This window comes from Phyllobates terribilis, unplaced genomic scaffold (assembly GCF_046119375.1).
Source record: "Phyllobates terribilis strain yellow unplaced genomic scaffold, ASM4611937v1 Scaffold_5__5_contigs__length_657084704, whole genome shotgun sequence".
In the NCBI taxonomy this organism is placed as follows: Eukaryota; Metazoa; Chordata; class Amphibia; order Anura; family Dendrobatidae; genus Phyllobates; species Phyllobates terribilis.
Window position 1 is genome coordinate 76,071,847 of NW_027362765.1, and position 22,176 is coordinate 76,094,022.

At 43.6% G+C, this 22,176-nt stretch overlaps 9 non-coding genes and 2 pseudogenes across 9 annotated transcripts; all 11 read right to left on the minus strand.

Annotated features, from left to right (window-relative positions):
* Window positions 1-853: 853 nt before the first annotated feature.
* On the minus strand, window positions 854-1,044 carry LOC141274562 (U2 spliceosomal RNA). The gene has a single exon (XR_012322833.1). It is a non-coding gene; the product is annotated as a U2 spliceosomal RNA (small nuclear RNA).
* Window positions 1,045-2,159: 1,115 nt separating this feature from the next.
* On the minus strand, window positions 2,160-2,350 carry LOC141274573 (U2 spliceosomal RNA). The gene has a single exon (XR_012322844.1). It is a non-coding gene; the product is annotated as a U2 spliceosomal RNA (small nuclear RNA).
* Window positions 2,351-3,465: 1,115 nt separating this feature from the next.
* Window positions 3,466-3,656, minus strand: LOC141274584 (U2 spliceosomal RNA). Its single transcript, XR_012322855.1, has one exon. It is a non-coding gene; the product is annotated as a U2 spliceosomal RNA (small nuclear RNA).
* A 1,115-nt stretch (window positions 3,657-4,771) lies between these two features.
* LOC141274596 (U2 spliceosomal RNA) lies at window positions 4,772-4,962 on the minus strand. The gene has a single exon (XR_012322867.1). It is a non-coding gene; the product is annotated as a U2 spliceosomal RNA (small nuclear RNA).
* Window positions 4,963-6,077: 1,115 nt separating this feature from the next.
* Window positions 6,078-6,268, minus strand: LOC141274607 (U2 spliceosomal RNA). The gene has a single exon (XR_012322878.1). It is a non-coding gene; the product is annotated as a U2 spliceosomal RNA (small nuclear RNA).
* A 1,115-nt stretch (window positions 6,269-7,383) lies between these two features.
* Window positions 7,384-7,574, minus strand: LOC141274618 (U2 spliceosomal RNA). Its single transcript, XR_012322889.1, has one exon. It is a non-coding gene; the product is annotated as a U2 spliceosomal RNA (small nuclear RNA).
* Window positions 7,575-8,689: 1,115 nt separating this feature from the next.
* LOC141150650 (U2 spliceosomal RNA) lies at window positions 8,690-8,883 on the minus strand. Its single transcript, XR_012246793.1, has one exon. It is a non-coding gene; the product is annotated as a U2 spliceosomal RNA (small nuclear RNA).
* A 6,158-nt stretch (window positions 8,884-15,041) lies between these two features.
* LOC141274629 (U2 spliceosomal RNA) lies at window positions 15,042-15,232 on the minus strand. Its single transcript, XR_012322900.1, has one exon. It is a non-coding gene; the product is annotated as a U2 spliceosomal RNA (small nuclear RNA).
* Window positions 15,233-16,347: 1,115 nt separating this feature from the next.
* On the minus strand, window positions 16,348-16,528 carry LOC141150528 (U2 spliceosomal RNA; annotated as a pseudogene).
* Window positions 16,529-17,319: 791 nt separating this feature from the next.
* On the minus strand, window positions 17,320-17,411 carry LOC141151217 (U2 spliceosomal RNA; annotated as a pseudogene).
* A 1,115-nt stretch (window positions 17,412-18,526) lies between these two features.
* Window positions 18,527-18,715, minus strand: LOC141150579 (U2 spliceosomal RNA). Its single transcript, XR_012246743.1, has one exon. It is a non-coding gene; the product is annotated as a U2 spliceosomal RNA (small nuclear RNA).
* Between the last annotated feature and the right edge of the window lie 3,461 nt (window positions 18,716-22,176).

A 22,176-nucleotide genomic window follows, 5' to 3' on the forward strand; every position in this document is an offset into this window, starting at 1 on the left:
GGGTGGGGTGGAACGAGCAGCTGTCTACCCTTAGCAGGAGGGCTCCTGATTACATACCTCTCCTGCTGCTGCTGCTGCTGGCTGTCCAGCAGCAGACTGAAGGTGGCTGCTGCTGTGCACAGGTATATAAAGGCTCAGAGCCTATTATGACACGCGCAGCCAGCGTTCCATTGCCACATTCCATCTACTGCAGGCAGGATACCTGGCTGGCTGAATGTCGCTGAGAAGCTCACAGAGACCGCCATAAGCAACAGTTTAACAGAATGCCACAGACTAATCAACCAAACTTTTTGGGTTGGGTTCTCTTTTATAGTCTGCAGGCATTAAATGAAAGAAGTCAGTGTTCCAGCAGAAGGAGACAACGTTTCAGAAAAGGCATTGTAGCAAACCAAAAAAGAAATTTTAAGCGCAGCAGAGTAACCAGCGCACATACCTGTTAGCTCAGGTGAGTTTAAAAGGCTGCTGTTGATAACAAGGGCATTTGCTAAATAGATGGTGTGTGTGCAACAATATACTGAAAGGTCAATTATATTGTGCAGCTTATCTCACCACCTGTAGTTATTTAGGTGAAAGCTCCAAAATGCTTGCCTAATATGTCTGTTTATCCAAAAGGAAGTAAAAAGGGAGAGCTAGAAAGATAGCATTGCATCACATTACATGGCAATGCAATGCACAGTTGCTGAAGTTGAACCAAAATGAGCTTGTAATCTGGCTTCTGCAACTTTGAACATGAAAAATCCAATGAGGAGAAGAAAAGCAAAGCCAAAGAGTCCATCCCAAAATCCGACAAACAAGCAAAATGAACAAAAAACATTGAATTCAATTCTTTCTGATTTTAGAAACTGCATTAAAGAAGGGGTGCACCGGTCCTGGAGATACTGCAATACCAGGTCAATGCGTGGAGTGGACAGAGCAAGCTCTTTTTCCATCTCCCTGTTCTAAAAATCCATTTAATATATGGTCCCCAGATAGGGGACGTATCAGATATTAAACTGATAAGAACAGATACTACACTTGATCTTAGCCAAAAGGCCGAGAAGCGATAACCAGAATTGGTTTCAAACTACGGAGCCACCCAAGGATCCTGAAAAGTCCATTTGTGGAGATGAGCTCCTGGACTCCCGTTAAGAAGACATGTTGTCAACCTCTAGATCCCTTACATGCCTGCACTTTTCGGCTTGCTGCTGCTGCAATCCACGCGTTTTAGATCTGCATAACTCCACCTCTTTAAACACAGCACCTTCACCCCCTGCTGTTCCCACCCGCCTCAACACCGTTGGAAGGGAGGAGAACCAATTAAGGCGGGGGGTGGGGTGGAACGAGCAGCTGTCTACCCTTAGCAGGAGGGCTCCTGATTACATACCTCTCCTGCTGCTGCTGCTGCTGGCTGTCCAGCAGCAGACTGAAGGTGGCTGCTGCTGTGCACAGGTATATAAAGGCTCAGAGCCTATTATGACACGCGCAGCCAGCGTTCCATTGCCACATTCCATCTACTGCAGGCAGGATACCTGGCTGGCTGAATGTCGCTGAGAAGCTCACAGAGACCGCCATAAGCAACAGTTTAACAGAATGCCACAGACTAATCAACCAAACTTTTTGGGTTGGGTTCTCTTTTATAGTCTGCAGGCATTAAATGAAAGAAGTCAGTGTTCCAGCAGAAGGAGACAACGTTTCAGAAAAGGCATTGTAGCAAACCAAAAAAGAAATTTTAAGCGCAGCAGAGTAACTAGCTCACATACCTGTTAGCTCAGGTGAGTTTAAAAGGCTGCTGTTGATAACAAGGGCATTTGCTAAATAGATGGTGTGTGTGCAACAATATACTGAAAGGTCAATTATATTGTGCAGCTTATCTCACCACCTGTAGTTATTTAGGTGAAAGCTCCAAAATGCTTGCCTAATATGTCTGTTTATCCAAAAGGAAGTAAAAAGGGAGAGCTAGAAAGATAGCATTGCATCACATTACATGGCAATGCAATGCACAGTTGCTGAAGTTGAACCAAAATGAGCTTGTAATCTGGCTTCTGCAACTTTGAACATGAAAAATCCAATGAGGAGAAGAAAAGCAAAGCCAAAGAGTCCATCCCAAAATCCGACAAACAAGCAAAATGAACAAAAAACATTGAATTCAATTCTTTCTGATTTTAGAAACTGCATTAAAGAAGGGGTGCACCGGTCCTGGAGATACTGCAATACCAGGTCAATGCGTGGAGTGGACAGAGCAAGCTCTTTTTCCATCTCCCTGTTCTAAAAATCCATTTAATATATGGTCCCCAGATAGGGGACGTATCAGATATTAAACTGATAAGAACAGATACTACACTTGATCTTAGCCAAAAGGCCGAGAAGCGATAACCAGAATTGGTTTCAAACTACGGAGCCACCCAAGGATCCTGAAAAGTCCATTTGTGGAGATGAGCTCCTGGACTCCCGTTAAGAAGACATGTTGTCAACCTCTAGATCCCTTACATGCCTGCACTTTTCGGCTTGCTGCTGCTGCAATCCACGCGTTTTAGATCTGCATAACTCCACCTCTTTAAACACAGCACCTTCACCCCCTGCTGTTCCCACCCGCCTCAACACTGTTGGAAGGGAGGAGAACCAATTAAGGCGGGGGGTGGGGTGGAACGAGCAGCTGTCTACCCTTAGCAGGAGGGCTCCTGATTACATACCTCTCCTGCTGCTGCTGCTGCTGGCTGTCCAGCAGCAGACTGAAGGTGGCTGCTGCTGTGCACAGGTATATAAAGGCTCAGAGCCTATTATGACACGCGCAGCCAGCGTTCCATTGCCACATTCCATCTACTGCAGTCAGGATACCTGGCTGGCTGAATGTCGCTGAGAAGCTCACAGAGACCGCCATAAGCAACAGTTTAACAGAATGCCACAGACTAATCAACCAAACTTTTTGGGTTGGGTTCTCTTTTATAGTCTGCAGGCATTAAATGAAAGAAGTCAGTGTTCCAGCAGAAGGAGACAACGTTTCAGAAAAGGCATTGTAGCAAACCAAAAAAGAAATTTTAAGCGCAGCAGAGTAACCAGCGCACATACCTGTTAGCTCAGGTGAGTTTAAAAGGCTGCTGTTGATAACAAGGGCATTTGCTAAATAGATGGTGTGTGTGCAACAATATACTGAAAGGTCAATTATATTGTGCAGCTTATCTCACCACCTGTAGTTATTTAGGTGAAAGCTCCAAAATGCTTGCCTAATATGTCTGTTTATCCAAAAGGAAGTAAAAAGGGAGAGCTAGAAAGATAGCATTGCATCACATTACATGGCAATGCAATGCACAGTTGCTGAAGTTGAACCAAAATGAGCTTGTAATCTGGCTTCTGCAACTTTGAACATGAAAAATCCAATGAGGAGAAGAAAAGCAAAGCCAAAGAGTCCATCCCAAAATCCGACAAACAAGCAAAATGAACAAAAAACATTGAATTCAATTCTTTCTGATTTTAGAAACTGCATTAAAGAAGGGGTGCACCGGTCCTGGAGATACTGCAATACCAGGTCAATGCGTGGAGTGGACAGAGCAAGCTCTTTTTCCATCTCCCTGTTCTAAAAATCCATTTAATATATGGTCCCCAGATAGGGGACGTATCAGATATTAAACTGATAAGAACAGATACTACACTTGATCTTAGCCAAAAGGCCGAGAAGCGATAACCAGAATTGGTTTCAAACTACGGAGCCACCCAAGGATCCTGAAAAGTCCATTTGTGGAGATGAGCTCCTGGACTCCCGTTAAGAAGACATGTTGTCAACCTCTAGATCCCTTACATGCCTGCACTTTTCGGCTTGCTGCTGCTGCAATCCACGCGTTTTAGATCTGCATAACTCCACCTCTTTAAACACAGCACCTTCACCCCCTGCTGTTCCCACCCGCCTCAACACCGTTGGAAGGGAGGAGAACCAATTAAGGCGGGGGGTGGGGTGGAACGAGCAGCTGTCTACCCTTAGCAGGAGGGCTCCTGATTACATACCTCTCCTGCTGCTGCTGCTGCTGGCTGTCCAGCAGCAGACTGAAGGTGGCTGCTGCTGTGCACAGGTATATAAAGGCTCAGAGCCTATTATGACACGCGCAGCCAGCGTTCCATTGCCACATTCCATCTACTGCAGGCAGGATACCTGGCTGGCTGAATGTCGCTGAGAAGCTCACAGAGACCGCCATAAGCAACAGTTTAACAGAATGCCACAGACTAATCAACCAAACTTTTTGGGTTGGGTTCTCTTTTATAGTCTGCAGGCATTAAATGAAAGAAGTCAGTGTTCCAGCAGAAGGAGACAACGTTTCAGAAAAGGCATTGTAGCAAACCAAAAAAGAAATTTTAAGCGCAGCAGAGTAACCAGCGCACATACCTGTTAGCTCAGGTGAGTTTAAAAGGCTGCTGTTGATAACAAGGGCATTTGCTAAATAGATGGTGTGTGTGCAACAATATACTGAAAGGTCAATTATATTGTGCAGCTTATCTCACCACCTGTAGTTATTTAGGTGAAAGCTCCAAAATGCTTGCCTAATATGTCTGTTTATCCAAAAGGAAGTAAAAAGGGAGAGCTAGAAAGATAGCATTGCATCACATTACATGGCAATGCAATGCACAGTTGCTGAAGTTGAACCAAAATGAGCTTGTAATCTGGCTTCTGCAACTTTGAACATGAAAAATCCAATGAGGAGAAGAAAAGCAAAGCCAAAGAGTCCATCCCAAAATCCGACAAACAAGCAAAATGAACAAAAAACATTGAATTCAATTCTTTCTGATTTTAGAAACTGCATTAAAGAAGGGGTGCACCGGTCCTGGAGATACTGCAATACCAGGTCAATGCGTGGAGTGGACAGAGCAAGCTCTTTTTCCATCTCCCTGTTCTAAAAATCCATTTAATATATGGTCCCCAGATAGGGGACGTATCAGATATTAAACTGATAAGAACAGATACTACACTTGATCTTAGCCAAAAGGCCGAGAAGCGATAACCAGAATTGGTTTCAAACTACGGAGCCACCCAAGGATCCTGAAAAGTCCATTTGTGGAGATGAGCTCCTGGACTCCCGTTAAGAAGACATGTTGTCAACCTCTAGATCCCTTACATGCCTGCACTTTTCGGCTTGCTGCTGCTGCAATCCACGCGTTTTAGATCTGCATAACTCCACCTCTTTAAACACAGCACCTTCACCCCCTGCTGTTCCCACCCGCCTCAACACCGTTGGAAGGGAGGAGAACCAATTAAGGCGGGGGGTGGGGTGGAACGAGCAGCTGTCTACCCTTAGCAGGAGGGCTCCTGATTACATACCTCTCCTGCTGCTGCTGCTGCTGGCTGTCCAGCAGCAGACTGAAGGTGGCTGCTGCTGTGCACAGGTATATAAAGGCTCAGAGCCTATTATGACACGCGCAGCCAGCGTTCCATTGCCACATTCCATCTACTGCAGGCAGGATACCTGGCTGGCTGAATGTCGCTGAGAAGCTCACAGAGACCGCCATAAGCAACAGTTTAACAGAATGCCACAGACTAATCAACCAAACTTTTTGGGTTGGGTTCTCTTTTATAGTCTGCAGGCATTAAATGAAAGAAGTCAGTGTTCCAGCAGAAGGAGACAACGTTTCAGAAAAGGCATTGTAGCAAACCAAAAAAGAAATTTTAAGCGCAGCAGAGTAACCAGCGCACATACCTGTTAGCTCAGGTGAGTTTAAAAGGCTGCTGTTGATAACAAGGGCATTTGCTAAATAGATGGTGTGTGTGCAACAATATACTGAAAGGTCAATTATATTGTGCAGCTTATCTCACCACCTGTAGTTATTTAGGTGAAAGCTCCAAAATGCTTGCCTAATATGTCTGTTTATCCAAAAGGAAGTAAAAAGGGAGAGCTAGAAAGATAGCATTGCATCACATTACATGGCAATGCAATGCACAGTTGCTGAAGTTGAACCAAAATGAGCTTGTAATCTGGCTTCTGCAACTTTGAACATGAAAAATCCAATGAGGAGAAGAAAAGCAAAGCCAAAGAGTCCATCCCAAAATCCGACAAACAAGCAAAATGAACAAAAAACATTGAATTCAATTCTTTCTGATTTTAGAAACTGCATTAAAGAAGGGGTGCACCGGTCCTGGAGATACTGCAATACCAGGTCAATGCGTGGAGTGGACAGAGCAAGCTCTTTTTCCATCTCCCTGTTCTAAAAATCCATTTAATATATGGTCCCCAGATAGGGGACGTATCAGATATTAAACTGATAAGAACAGATACTACACTTGATCTTAGCCAAAAGGCCGAGAAGCGATAACCAGAATTGGTTTCAAACTACGGAGCCACCCAAGGATCCTGAAAAGTCCATTTGTGGAGATGAGCTCCTGGACTCCCGTTAAGAAGACATGTTGTCAACCTCTAGATCCCTTACATGCCTGCACTTTTCGGCTTGCTGCTGCTGCAATCCACGCGTTTTAGATCTGCATAACTCCACCTCTTTAAACACAGCACCTTCACCCCCTGCTGTTCCCACCCGCCTCAACACCGTTGGAAGGGAGGAGAACCAATTAAGGCGGGGGGTGGGGTGGAACGAGCAGCTGTCTACCCTTAGCAGGAGGGCTCCTGATTACATACCTCTCCTGCTGCTGCTGCTGCTGGCTGTCCAGCAGCAGACTGAAGGTGGCTGCTGCTGTGCACAGGTATATAAAGGCTCAGAGCCTATTATGACACGCGCAGCCAGCGTTCCATTGCCACATTCCATCTACTGCAGGCAGGATACCTGGCTGGCTGAATGTCGCTGAGAAGCTCACAGAGACCGCCATAAGCAACAGTTTAACAGAATGCCACAGACTAATCAACCAAACTTTTTGGGTTGGGTTCTCTTTTATAGTCTGCAGGCATTAAATGAAAGAAGTCAGTGTTCCAGCAGAAGGAGACAACGTTTCAGAAAAGGCATTGTAGCAAACCAAAAAAGAAATTTTAAGCGCAGCAGAGTAACCAGCGCACATACCTGTTAGCTCAGGTGAGTTTAAAAGGCTGCTGTTGATAACAAGGGCATTTGCTAAATAGATGGTGTGTGTGCAACAATATACTGAAAGGTCAATTATATTGTGCAGCTTATCTCACCACCTGTAGTTATTTAGGTGAAAGCTCCAAAATGCTTGCCTAATATGTCTGTTTATCCAAAAGGAAGTAAAAAGGGAGAGCTAGAAAGATAGCATTGCATCACATTACATGGCAATGCAATGCACAGTTGCTGAAGTTGAACCAAAATGAGCTTGTAATCTGGCTTCTGCAACTTTGAACATGAAAAATCCAATGAGGAGAAGAAAAGCAAAGCCAAAGAGTCCATCCCAAAATCCGACAAACAAGCAAAATGAACAAAAAACATTGAATTCAATTCTTTCTGATTTTAGAAACTGCATTAAAGAAGGGGTGCACCGGTCCTGGAGATACTGCAATACCAGGTCAATGCGTGGAGTGGACAGAGCAAGCTCTTTTTCCATCTCCCTGTTCTAAAAATCCATTTAATATATGGTCCCCAGATAGGGGACGTATCAGATATTAAACTGATAAGAACAGATACTACACTTGATCTTAGCCAAAAGGCCGAGAAGCGATAACCAGAATTGGTTTCAAACTACGGAGCCACCCAAGGATCCTGAAAAGTCCATTTGTGGAGATGAGCTCCTGGACTCCCGTTAAGAAGACATGTTGTCAACCTCTAGATCCCTTACATGCCTGCACTTTTCGGCTTGCTGCTGCTGCAATCCACGCGTTTTAGATCTGCATAACTCCACCTCTTTAAACACAGCACCTTCACCCCCTGCTGTTCCCACCCGCCTCAACACCGTTGGAAGGGAGGAGAACCAATTAAGGCGGGGGGTGGGGTGGAACGAGCAGCTGTCTACCCTTAGCAGGAGGGCTCCTGATTACATACCTCTCCTGCTGCTGCTGCTGCTGGCTGTCCAGCAGCAGACTGAAGGTGGCTGCTGCTGTGCACAGGTATATAAAGGCTCAGAGCCTATTATGACACGCGCAGCCAGCGTTCCATTGCCACATTCCATCTACTGCAGGCAGGATACCTGGCTGGCTGAATGTCGCTGAGAAGCTCACAGAGACCGCCATAAGCAACAGTTTAACAGAATGCCACAGACTAATCAACCAAACTTTTTGGGTTGGGTTCTCTTTTATAGTCTGCAGGCATTAAATGAAAGAAGTCAGTGTTCCAGCAGAAGGAGACAACGTTTCAGAAAAGGCATTGTAGCAAACCAAAAAAGAAATTTTAAGCGCAGCAGAGTAACCAGCGCACATACCTGTTAGCTCAGGTGAGTTTAAAAGGCTGCTGTTGATAACAAGGGCATTTGCTAAATAGATGGTGTGTGTGCAACAATATACTGAAAGGTCAATTATATTGTGCAGCTTATCTCACCACCTGTAGTTATTTAGGTGAAAGCTCCAAAATGCTTGCCTAATATGTCTGTTTATCCAAAAGGAAGTAAAAAGGGAGAGCTAGAAAGATAGCATTGCATCACATTACATGGCAATGCAATGCACAGTTGCTGAAGTTGAACCAAAATGAGCTTGTAATCTGGCTTCTGCAACTTTGAACATGAAAAATCCAATGAGGAGAAGAAAAGCAAAGCCAAAGAGTCCATCCCAAAATCCGACAAACAAGCAAAATGAACAAAAAACATTGAATTCAATTCTTTCTGATTTTAGAAACTGCATTAAAGAAGGGGTGCACCGGTCCTGGAGATACTGCAATACCAGGTCAATGCGTGGAGTGGACAGAGCAAGCTCTTTTTCCATCTCCCTGTTCTAAAAATCCATTTAATATATGGTCCCCAGATAGGGGACGTATCAGATATTAAACTGATAAGAACAGATTTTTTTTTTTTTTTTTTTTTTTCTCCTCAGACGAGGAAATTCCACAGTCTATGGAAACCAGACAAAGGAAAATTCCATCAAAACAGCTGCGTCAAATCCAATACGCAATTTGCTGTCCCCATCATCATCGGAAATATTTATTTCATATTTCAAAACAACAATAACAAAAATCAAGAGGTACTAACAATATATCTCCACTTTTTAACTTTCCATATTCCCTCCGCATCCACTTCCCCTCTCCTCTTTTTGTCCCATAGGAAACACACATACATCTTCCCCAAAATCACCTTCACACTATCCTTTACAGCAATTTCCTTCCTTTTAAACACATACACATTCCTCACATCCCATAACACTTCCTTTATACATGCAAGCATCAACCACAAGACTCTTTCCTTCGTCCCATCACATATTCCCAAACCAAACATAAACAACTCAAAAGACAACAAATTCACACCACACAATTCTTTACACAAAGGCCCCATTCTCCCAATCACATCTCTAGCATACTGGCAATTCCAAAAAACATGCAACACACTTTCCCTTCCACCACAGCCATTTCTTGGACACATTTCACTCCTCACCAAACCTCTATTCCTCTGAAACTCTCTCACAGGTAATACTCCATGTAAAGACTGCCACACAACTTCACTCTGTTTGTTGGTCATACCACTCATCCGCACTTTCTTCCAAACCTTCTGCACATCACCACCCCTAACCATATTTATTCCACATTCTACCTCTCTACATTCAATCATCCTATACACAGCCTTCTTATTCTCCAGCAATCTCACATCTGCATCACACAGTTCATACCTCACCAAAAACTTATAAACCCACACATACCATACAGGCACCTCAAAAGCAATCGGACATCGCAAATCCCTTTCTTGCCACTTTAAACGAAACAAATACGCTCCAAATAAATACCTACACATAGATGAAAACTTTCCATCCGCCCTAATCACTTTCAAAACAAACACAACGATATTCACACCAAAAAACACGTCCAAATTCGGAAAACCCAAACCACCTTTTTCCACTCTTTTAACCAAAATTTCTCTCCTAGCTCTCTCCATTTTCGAGTTCCACAAAAAAACAAATAAAATTCTATTCAAGCTTCTCATACACATATATCCTGGTGGAAATACTACCGCAATATATAAAAATATTGGCAACACCACACTCTTAACAATTAAAATCTTCCCAAAAAAGGATAAACTCCTCAATTTCCAAAAATTCAACTTCTGCTCAACTTTTCCTTTCGCATCATCCCAACTTTCTTTCCCATCCAAACTCTCTGAAAACTTCACACCCAAAACTTTAATAGGTCCATTCACTACATTCACACCTACATCCCTACTTAAACTTCCGCCTCCAAAACCCTTACACTCACTCTTTTCCCAATTCACTTTAAACGCAGATGCACCACAAAAAATAGACACTAACAACTTCACCCGCCTCACCGAACATTCAGAATCACATAATACACACACGTCATCCATATAACCACTCACCTTCCATTCTTTTCCTCCACCTCCCGGCACTTGCACACCACGAATTACCTTATCTTTCCTCAGCATACACAACAATGGCTCAATTGCACAAATAAATGCTACAGGGGACAAAGGACACCCCTGTCGCACACCCGAAAACACATTCACTTTCCTACCCACATACCCATTCATTAAAACACAGCTATAAACACCCGCATACAAACTTCTCACTCGCCCAACAAAATCAGCCGGAAAACCCATTTTTAACAACACTCTGAACAAAAAACCATGCGACAACCTATCATAAGCCTTTTCAAAATCCAAACTTAACAAAAATACACTCTTCTTACGACCCATGCAATCCCATAGACAATCTCTTAACATACACACACACTCATGAATCCGCCTCCCAGGTACCGCACAACACTGCTCATCCCCAATCACACTCTCTATAACATCACGCATCCTATTAGCCATAAGTTTTGCATAGATTTTATAATCACAATTAAGTAACGTTATTGGCCTCCAATTCCTCAGACTTTTCAAATCCCCTTTCTTAGGAATTAACACAACCATACCTGCACGCATACTCTCAGCCACCTCCATGTTTCCCCACATATACTTACATACATCCACAAAGTCCTTACCAATCACACCCCACATCACACGATAAAATTCTACTGGGAGGCCATCCTCCCCCGGCGTCTTATTCAAAGCCATACTACACATAACCTTCCATACCTCATCACCAGTCACCTCACCCATCACTCTCTCTCTTTCTGCTTCACTCAACTTACTCTCTAACACACTCAAAACATCATTCTCCAAACATTCATCCCTCTGTTTCACTGCATACAGATCCTCATAAAACTTAGCCACCTCTTCACACATATCCTCTCCACTCACCTCACTTCCATCTGCTCCATACACCACGCTCATACTCTGTTTCTTTCCAAAAACTTTTTTAAAGAAAAACCGAGAACATTTCTCATCCTGCTCCATCTTATCAATCTTTGCCCTAAACACTATGCTTCTCCCTCTCTCCAACAAAAACTCACTAATCTCCTTTTTTACCTCTAAAATATCCTCCTCCACCTCAACTCCTCCTTCCCTTAACTTATACAAAACGCTCAACCGCGCGTTCAGTTTAACAAAACTCTCTCTTTTAATTGCTGCATACTTGTATCCTAAATTTTTAAAGAACATTTTTGTTTGTTTCTTCACCCAGTCCCACCACTCACAAACATTCCCAAACTCATTTTTATGCTTACACCATTCTTCATACCGCCTTTCATACTCCTTTCTCACATCTTCATTCTCTAACAGTTTAACATTTAACTTCCACAATCCTCTCCCAAACACTCCATCAACTTTTATATCCAACTCACACAACATACACACATGATCTGAAAAAAGAACGTTTTCCTGCCTATAATTAACAGAAACCATATTTTTAGAAATAAAACAATAATCCAATCTGGATTGTACCCTACCACTCTCAGAAAAGAAAGTGTTCAACAAAGGATTCATGTTACACACGCGCTGCATATCACACAACCCAAAATCATTCACTAACTCCAATAATGCTTTCCCAGACACATCCACATTCACTCTCCCCACATCACAGTTCATATCACCCACAATTACCACAGGTATTCTTCCTGGAACAAAAAGCTTAATTTTTTCAAATAAATTTTTGCGCTCATTTTTTTCAACTGGCGCATAAACATTAATAACACAAAACTTTACATTCTTGTATACAAAATTAGCAAGGATACATCTCCCCACCTCAATAACCAAATAATCACTCAAAACAACCTCCCTTCCTTTAACCAAAATACCCACACCATCATTCTTATTACATGCACTCCCCGACCACACAGACGCTCCATAAGACCATTCATCCCCTTTCACACCATCCACTACCCCACATTCTTGTAAACAAAAAATAGATGCATTTTGCATAGCTAAAAACTCAAAAATAGCAGCTCTTCTTACTTTACTTTTAAACACTCTTACGTTTTGGGACACTATGGTAAATCCCATAATACTTCTACTCCTTCACCAATTACACAAAGAAATAGCCTTTGGCCTAAACCAAAGCTCACAAGAGGACAAAAAGAAAAAACATTTACAATATTATATGGTGACACTATCCAGCACCACCACTATCCTCCTCCGCCATCAGAACAGAACAGCTGGTTTCCGACCCGCTGGCTTCACCAGCCACACTCCTCATTCTGGCAGTTCTGATCTTCCTCTGAGGCTCACTAAAATCTGCATCATCACTGCCCCCACCATCCTCCCTACGACTCTTCTTTGCACCCCTATCATCCTCCGAAGAAAAATCTTCAGTGTTTTCAGGACCCGAAGGGTGTTCAGGACTGTCGGGTTCCGAGATTTGCACTTCACATCCTGTTGCGTCCATTGCCTCTCCAAAAGTCATCATCTCAGGCAGCTCTGCTTCCACCACTTTCCTAGATATTCTCGCAGACACTGCCTTTTTCTCCACCTTTGCCACTTCCCTCCAGAACTCCTTTTCTTCCCTCCGCTTCTTCCTCATTTCTTCAGCAGAAGAAGAACATGGTCTCAGGGACACCTCCTCTGGCGCCGTAGAGGGAGAGGCTCTACCAGTTTCCCGCCTCCTTCCCTCTCTCTCCTCCCTCTCCAATCTTTCCAGCACTTTCAGTGCGCTTGCCATCTGCCTCCTCTCCAGCTCCTCCTCCTTCTGTTCTTTATCAGAACGTCTAGGTGCACTCATAGGACAGTCCTTATACATGTGATCACTACTCCCACAGACATCACAGGACTTGGCCTCTGGACACTGGTTGGCCATATGCCCCTCCTTTCTGCAATTTCGGCAACACTGCCCTTTAAGGCATGTTACCATGGTATGTCCGAAAGAAAAGCATCTACGGCAAAACATGGGCTGGCCTGGGTAAAAGAGGAAACCTCTATGGCCTGCAACGGAAAAATTTGATGGAGGGTGTCTAAAGCCCCCCACACTGTCAGGATCCCTTTTCAATTTCACACGGAATTTATACTGACAGTTAAAGATTCCTAGACAATTGACTTGCTTCACTCCCTTCCGCACATATTCACAGTAGCGAGAGAGGAAGCACTCCAGCAGCTCAGGGTCTGTAAAAGGGTTATAGACAGTCACAGTCACCTCCTTTTCTTGCAGACCAAACAAAGGTTCCCATCTAACTCCTTCCAAGCAGGGGTCACTAGAGTGACCACGGAGCCATTCAAAGACATTAAGGCAAACATCCTGGTCCATAAAGGTAACGTCATAATTACCTTGACGTGAAAATTCGTTGACACTGAAGATCTCAGAACGTCTTGCTCCAGCTTTGACTTCAACGATGTCTTGGACAATGAAAACCACGTTGTTCTTGTTCTGGTCAGATGGATCCACGGACAAACGGATGGTGTTCTTCACAAAAGACATCTTGGATTCTGTCGGTATGGAATACCACAGGAAAAAGCAGAAAATCCTCCACAAAAGGGTCCGGATTCCTCCAGGAGACTCGCACCAATCAAGGTACAGTCATACGATCGCAGCCAAAAGGCCGAGAAGCGATAACCAGAATTGGTTTCAAACTACGGAGCCACCCAAGGATCCTGAAAAGTCCATTTGTGGAGATGAGCTCCTGGACTCCCGTTAAGAAGACATGTTGTCAACCTCTAGATCCCTTACATGCCTGCACTTTTCGGCTTGCTGCTGCTGCAATCCACGCGTTTTAGATCTGCATAACTCCACCTCTTTAAACACAGCACCTTCACCCCCTGCTGTTCCCACCCGCCTCAACACCGTTGGAAGGGAGGAGAACCAATTAAGGCGGGGGGTGGGGTGGAACGAGCAGCTGTCTACCCTTAGCAGGAGGGCTCCTGATTACATACCTCTCCTGCTGCTGCTGCTGCTGGCTGTCCAGCAGCAGACTGAAGGTGGCTGCTGCTGTGCACAGGTATATAAAGGCTCAGAGCCTATTATGACACGCGCAGCCAGCGTTCCATTGCCACATTCCATCTACTGCAGGCAGGATACCTGGCTGGCTGAATGTCGCTGAGAAGCTCACAGAGACCGCCATAAGCAACAGTTTAACAGAATGCCACAGACTAATCAACCAAACTTTTTGGGTGGTTGGGTTCTCTTTTATAGTCTGCAGGCATTAAATGAAAGAAGTCAGTGTTCCAGCAGAAGGAGACAACGTTTCAGAAAAGGCATTGTAGCAAACCAAAAAAGAAATTTTAAGCGCAGCAGAGTAACCAGCGCACATACCTGTTAGCTCAGGTGAGTTTAAAAGGCTGCTGTTGATAACAAGGGCATTTGCTAAATAGATGGTGTGTGTGCAACAATATACTGAAAGGTCAATTATATTGTGCAGCTTATCTCACCACCTGTAGTTATTTAGGTGAAAGCTCCAAAATGCTTGCCTAATATGTCTGTTTATCCAAAAGGAAGTAAAAAGGGAGAGCTAGAAAGATAGCATTGCATCACATTACATGGCAATGCAATGCACAGTTGCTGAAGTTGAACCAAAATGAGCTTGTAATCTGGCTTCTGCAACTTTGAACATGAAAAATCCAATGAGGAGAAGAAAAGCAAAGCCAAAGAGTCCATCCCAAAATCCGACAAACAAGCAAAATGAACAAAAAACATTGAATTCAATTCTTTCTGATTTTAGAAACTGCATTAAAGAAGGGGTGCACCGGTCCTGGAGATACTGCAATACCAGGTCAATGCGTGGAGTGGACAGAGCAAGCTCTTTTTCCATCTCCCTGTTCTAAAAATCCATTTAATATATGGTCCCCAGATAGGGGACGTATCAGATATTAAACTGATAAGAACAGATACTACACTTGATCTTAGCCAAAAGGCCGAGAAGCGATAACCAGAATTGGTTTCAAACTACGGAGCCACCCAAGGATCCTGAAAAGTCCATTTGTGGAGATGAGCTCCTGGACTCCCGTTAAGAAGACATGTTGTCAACCTCTAGATCCCTTACATGCCTGCACTTTTCGGCTTGCTGCTGCTGCAATCCACGCGTTTTAGATCTGCATAACTCCACCTCTTTAAACACAGCACCTTCACCCCCTGCTGTTCCCACCCGCCTCAACACCGTTGGAAGGGAGGAGAACCAATTAAGGCGGGGGGTGGGGTGGAACGAGCAGCTGTCTACCCTTAGCAGGAGGGCTCCTGATTACATACCTCTCCTGCTGCTGCTGCTGCTGGCTGTCCAGCAGCAGACTGAAGGTGGCTGCTGCTGTGCACAGGTATATAAAGGCTCAGAGCCTATTATGACACGCGCAGCCAGCGTTCCATTGCCACATTCCATCTACTGCAGGCAGGATACCTGGCTGGCTGAATGTCGCTGAGAAGCTCACAGAGACCGCCATAAGCAACAGTTTAACAGAATGCCACAGACTAATCAACCAAACTTTTTGGGTTGGGTTCTCTTTTATAGTCTGCAGGCATTAAATGAAAGAAGTCAGTGTTCCAGCAGAAGGAGACAACGTTTCAGAAAAGGCATTGTAGCAAACCAAAAAAGAAATTTTAAGCGCAGCAGAGTAACCAGCGCACATACCTGTTAGCTCAGGTGAGTTTAAAAGGCTGCTGTTGATAACAAGGGCATTTGCTAAATAGATGGTGTGTGTGCAACAATATACTGAAAGGTCAATTATATTGTGCAGCTTATCTCACCACCTGTAGTTATTTAGGTGAAAGCTCCAAAATGCTTGCCTAATGTGTCTGTTTATCCAAAAGGAAGTAAAAAGGGAGAGCTAGAAAGATAGCATTGCATCACATTACATGGCAATGCAATGCACAGTTGCTGAAGTTGAACCAAAATGAGCTTGTAATCTGGCTTCTGCAACTTTGAACATGAAAAATCCAATGAGGAGAAGAAAAGCAAAGCCAAAGAGTCCATCCCAAAATCCGACAAACAAGCAAAATGAACAAAAAACATTGAATTCAATTCTTTCTGATTTTAGAAACTGCATTAAAGAAGGGGTGCACCGGTCCTGGAGATACTGCAATACCAGGTCAATGCGTGGAGTGGACAGAGCAAGCTCTTTTTCCATCTCCCTGTTCTAAAAATCCATTTAATATATGGTCCCCAGATAGGGGACGTATCAGATATTAAACTGATAAGAACAGATTTTTTTTTTTCGAAAGCCCGAATTCGTGTACAAAACCCGAGTGCGCTTAAAAAAAGTGACAAGTGCCACAAAAAAAGTGCACTAGGATGCTGGTCTTCTTGAAACCCTCTCCAAAAGGAGAAGGGTCCCCCAAACCATTCCCCGTCCCTCCGAGCCAGAAGGCCACAGCGAGGAACAGGGACAAATAGCCACCTCCAGCCAAAGCCAGAGGCGACCCAATCTTACCCCCAGCACCTGCCCGAGTTCTCACCCGAGCAAGGCACTGGAGCCAAAGACTGTGCTCCCCTCCCGGAAGAGGGGAGCCAACAACGCTCTCCTCCCGAAAGAGGAGAGCCAGGGGGGTTCAGGGGGGAGCGGAACCTGATGGCCACACACTCCCCCCCTAGACCTGCCAAGAGAGGAACCCGTAAGGGAACCGCATCCCGACAAAATCCTAGTAAGGACGTGGACACACGTGAAAAAGTGGACACACAGTGACAAAAAAATTAAATAAATAGTGAAGGTTTCACAGTATAATACTGCCCGGACCTTCGACCGGGAATTGAAAAATTCCCCATCCTAAGGCCAGAAGGCCCGGAATAAGGGTGTGTGTGAAGAAAGAAATATTGAAGTGCTAGTGCAAATGTGCCATAAACTCAAGTGGGGTTCCCAATCCCAGTGAGTTAAGGCACCCCAGGGTCACCACTCCTGGGGCACTTCACACTTCGGGCTTTTGATCTTCCCCGGCCCAATGGCGTCGATCCTGGGAGGCCATGCTTTCCACCAGATGACTATATTAGCCACCTGGCGTACTAACAAGCGCCTAAACCCCAGTGTGCATAATGTATCAATCTACTAGGGCGGCCAACATCCAAAACCGCCTTTTCGAAAGATACTACACTTGATCTTAGCCAAAAGGCCGAGAAGCGATAACCAGAATTGGTTTCAAACTACGGAGCCACCCAAGGATCCTGAAAAGTCCATTTGTGGAGATGAGCTCCTGGACTCCCGTTAAGAAGACATGTTGTCAACCTCTAGATCCCTTACATGCCTGCACTTTTCGGCTTGCTGCTGCTGCAATCCACGCGTTTTAGATCTGCATAACTCCACCTCTTTAAACACAGCACCTTCACCCCCTGCTGTTCCCACCCGCCTCAACACCGTTGGAAGGGAGGAGAACCAATTAAGGCGGGGGGTGGGGTGGAACGAGCAGCTGTCTACCCTTAGCAGGAGGGCTCCTGATTACATACCTCTCCTGCTGCTGCTGCTGCTGGCTGTCCAGCAGCAGACTGAAGGTGGCTGCTGCTGTGCACAGGTATATAAAGGCTCAGAGCCTATTATGACACGCGCAGCCAGCGTTCCATTGCCACATTCCATCTACTGCAGGCAGGATACCTGGCTGGCTGAATGTCGCTGAGAAGCTCACAGAGACCGCCATAAGCAACAGTTTAACAGAATGCCACAGACTAATCAACCAAACTTTTTGGGTTGGGTTCTCTTTTATAGTCTGCAGGCATTAAATGAAAGAAGTCAGTGTTCCAGCAGAAGGAGACAACGTTTCAGAAAAGGCATTGTAGCAAACCAAAAAAGAAATTTTAAGCGCAGCAGAGTAACCAGCGCACATACCTGTTAGCTCAGGTGAGTTTAAAAGGCTGCTGTTGATAACAAGGGCATTTGCTAAATAGATGGTGTGTGTGCAACAATATACTGAAAGGTCAATTATATTGTGCAGCTTATCTCACCACCTGTAGTTATTTAGGTGAAAGCTCCAAAATGCTTGCCTAATATGTCTGTTTATCCAAAAGGAAGTAAAAAGGGAGAGCTAGAAAGATAGCATTGCATCACATTACATGGCAATGCAATGCACAGTTGCTGAAGTTGAACCAAAATGAGCTTGTAATCTGGCTTCTGCAACTTTGAACATGAAAAATCCAATGAGGAGAAGAAAAGCAAAGCCAAAGAGTCCATCCCAAAATCCGACAAACAAGCAAAATGAACAAAAAACATTGAATTCAATTCTTTCTGATTTTAGAAACTGCATTAAAGAAGGGGTGCACCGGTCCTGGAGATACTGCAATACCAGGTCAATGCGTGGAGTGGACAGAGCAAGCTCTTTTTCCATCTCCCTGTTCTAAAAATCCATTTAATATATGGTCCCCAGATAGGGGACGTATCAGATATTAAACTGATAAGAACAGATTTTTTTTTTTTTTTTTTTTTTTAACCAAATCAGATAGGCCGGAGCATAAGCTCAATCAAATCGACTTACAAAAGCCTTTCATTGACACTTAGCCTTTCATCACACTTGGTATATAATCAAAAATAAAACCAAACCTTATCATCAGGTACATTATACACTACTAATTAAACTTTACCAAAAACCTCCACTTTTTAAACTTCCAGATCCCTTCAGCATCTATAATACTTCCACGTTCCTGATCCCAGAGGTATATTACATACATACGTGACAGAATCAATCTCAAACATTCATTAACTGACATTTTCTTCCTTTTAAAAACTAACAAATTCCTCGCATCCCACAAACTTTCAATTACACACACCACCAACAACCATAAAATCCTATCCTTAATTCTACTACATGCACCCATCCCAAACATAGCAAGTTTCCAATTAACATACTTTACACCCACCAATTCCTTGCAAAGTCCCCCTATACCCTTCCATACATCATATGCAAAATCACAATCCCATACCATATGTCTAACATGCTCTCTCAAACCACATCCATCCCTCGGGCATACCTCAGATTTAACTAAATCCCTCTTCTTTTGCACATCTCTAACAGGCAAAATGTCATGCAATATCATCCAAGCGATATCTCTCTGTCTGTTAGTCACACCATCTATACTTAATTTTCTCCACATCTCGGTTACTTCCTCCCCTCTCAACCCATTGATATTACATACCACCTCACGCTCACGCACCATCCTAATGACTTTCTTCTTTTGCCTAAAATCACTCATGTTAACGGACAACAAATCATACTTCCTTACAAATTTCTCAACACAACCATACCATACAGGACACTTAAAAGCAACAGGCACTCTAGCATCCCTTTTGACCCACTTTAAGCCATAAAGCATCCATCCAGCCGAATACTTCATCATATAAGCACACTTATTACTTTTCCCTAGAACCACCACCACCATTTTCACGTAACTAATCCCTAAAAAGAAATCAATATTTGGAAAATCCAAACCACCATTTACACATAACTTATAGACATATTCCCGTTTCAATTTCTCCATGCGACTTCCCCAAAGAAAATTAAAGATGAATTTCTCAGTTTTCCTAATTTTCTTAAAAGCAGCAGGATATACATTCGCAACAAACAACAAAATAGGCAAAATAACCGCCTTAATAATCAGAACTTTCCCAGTCAGAGTTAATTCTCTCATTCGCCAAAAAATCAACTTGCGCACCACTCTCACCCCACAATCTTCCCAACTCTCATTCCCTTTCAAATCATCATTAAACTTAATCCCAAGCACCTTTATTGCACCATCCTCACACCTCACACCATCCATCCGTACATTCCTCTCACCAAAACATTTAAAGGAACTCTTAGTCCAATTGACCTTAAAAGCTGAGACACTACAAAACAAACTTAATATCAACCTTGCCTTACTCATCGCAGCCATATTCCCACTCACAATCACTACATCATCCATGTAACCTAGAATTCTCACATCCTTTCCATTACTCCCAGGAATCATCACACCTCTCATAACCTTATCCTTCCTAACCATACACATCAACACTTCAATCACACTAATAAACAAAAAAGGGGACATAGGGCACCCCTGACGCACTCCTGATTTAATTCTCACTTTCTCACTCAACCACCCATTCACCAAAAATTCACTTGAAACATTACAATACAAACTCCTAACACAGTTTACAAAATTCCTGGAATAACCCATCTTAGACAAAACCTTAAACATAAAGCTATGTGACACACGGTCAAAAGCTTTTTCAAAATCAACCGAAAACAACAAACATTTCTGCTTACGACTCATACAATCCCCAATCACATCACGCAACAACACCAAATTTTCAGTCATACTTCTCCCAGGCACTGCACACACTTGGTCTTCATCCACCACACCGCCAATCACTTCCCGCATCCGGCTAGCCAACAATTTACTAAACACCTTATAGTCTGCATTCAAAAGGGTGATTGGCCTCCAATTCCCCAAATCCTTTTTATCACCTTTCTTATGAACCAAAACCACCACCCCATCTCTCATAGATTCACTCAACATATTCTCCGTGAACATATACTGGCACACCTCCAATAAGTCATTTCCCATCGTGTCCCATTCCTTAACATATAACTCCACGGGCAGTCCATCCTTCCCAGGTGTTTTATTCTTACTCGCAGACATCACCACTTTTTTAACTTCATCCAACACAATTACATCATCCAATATTTCACGTTCATCCTCACCCAAACAACCTTCTAAACACCCCAAAGCATCAGTCAACATCCTATCATCAACCCATTTTTCCCCATACAACTCCTTATAAAACAACACCACCTCCTGCATCACATCCTTCCCACTCACACACACCCCATCACCATTCACCACCTCATCCATATCTACTTTCTTCCCAAAAACTTTTTTGAAAAAAAACCTTGTGCATTTCTCATTTTTCTCCAAATGTTCAATCTTAGAACGGTAAATAATTTCTTTCCCTTTACCCTCAATATATTTCTTAATCTCTTCTTTCACTTGACACATCAAAACATCCACATCCACTCCAATCATCCTTAACATCCTCAGCCACTCCAGTCTAGAGCTTAAATCATTAAATTTTGCTCTATTCATTGCTGCTTTCCTCCTGCCCCTTTTTCTAAAGAAAAAAACAATCTCACTCTTCATCCAGTCCCACCACTCAAGCACATTCCTGAAATCACTTTTTTTATCCCTCCACCTAACATACATTCGCCTAAAATCACGCATGATCCTATTATCTTCCAGCAAACGCACATTAAGTTTCCACACGCCACCACCATATACAAAGGAAATCTTACCTTCTAGACGTGCCCTCAAACACACATGGTCAGAGAAGGGAACATCTTCCTGCTGGAAATTCCTACAAATAACATTTTGTGAAGAAAAGAAGATACGGTCTATTCTAGACTCTATGCCTCCCCTGTCGGCCTTATAGGTCGCAGGAGGTGGATTACCTAAAAAAACTTCCGCAGCATCCTGTAAGGAAAAATCCGCCACAAGACTCTTGAGTCTTTTACCTGTAACATCCATCTTATCCCCCTCCGTCACACAATTGAAATCTCCAACAAAAATTATTGGCATTTTGCCAGATAAAAAAAAACATAATTTCTCAAAAATTTCCAGCCTTTCCCCTTTATCTATTGGTGCATACATATTTACCACCCTAACCCTCCACCCCCTACAATTTAACTCACATATTACACACCTCCCCGCCTCCACCACCATGTAACTTTCTATCTTAACACTATAACCCTTCACCAAAACACCTACCCCACAATTTTTATTACATACAGAACCAGACCACACACTTTGACCTAAAGGCCATGCATTTTCACTTAAGGGATCGGAGATCCCACACTCCTGGACACAGTATACGTCCGCATCCAAGTTGCTCAAGTAGTCCAAAATTGCCACTCTTCTCGACTCAGATTTAAT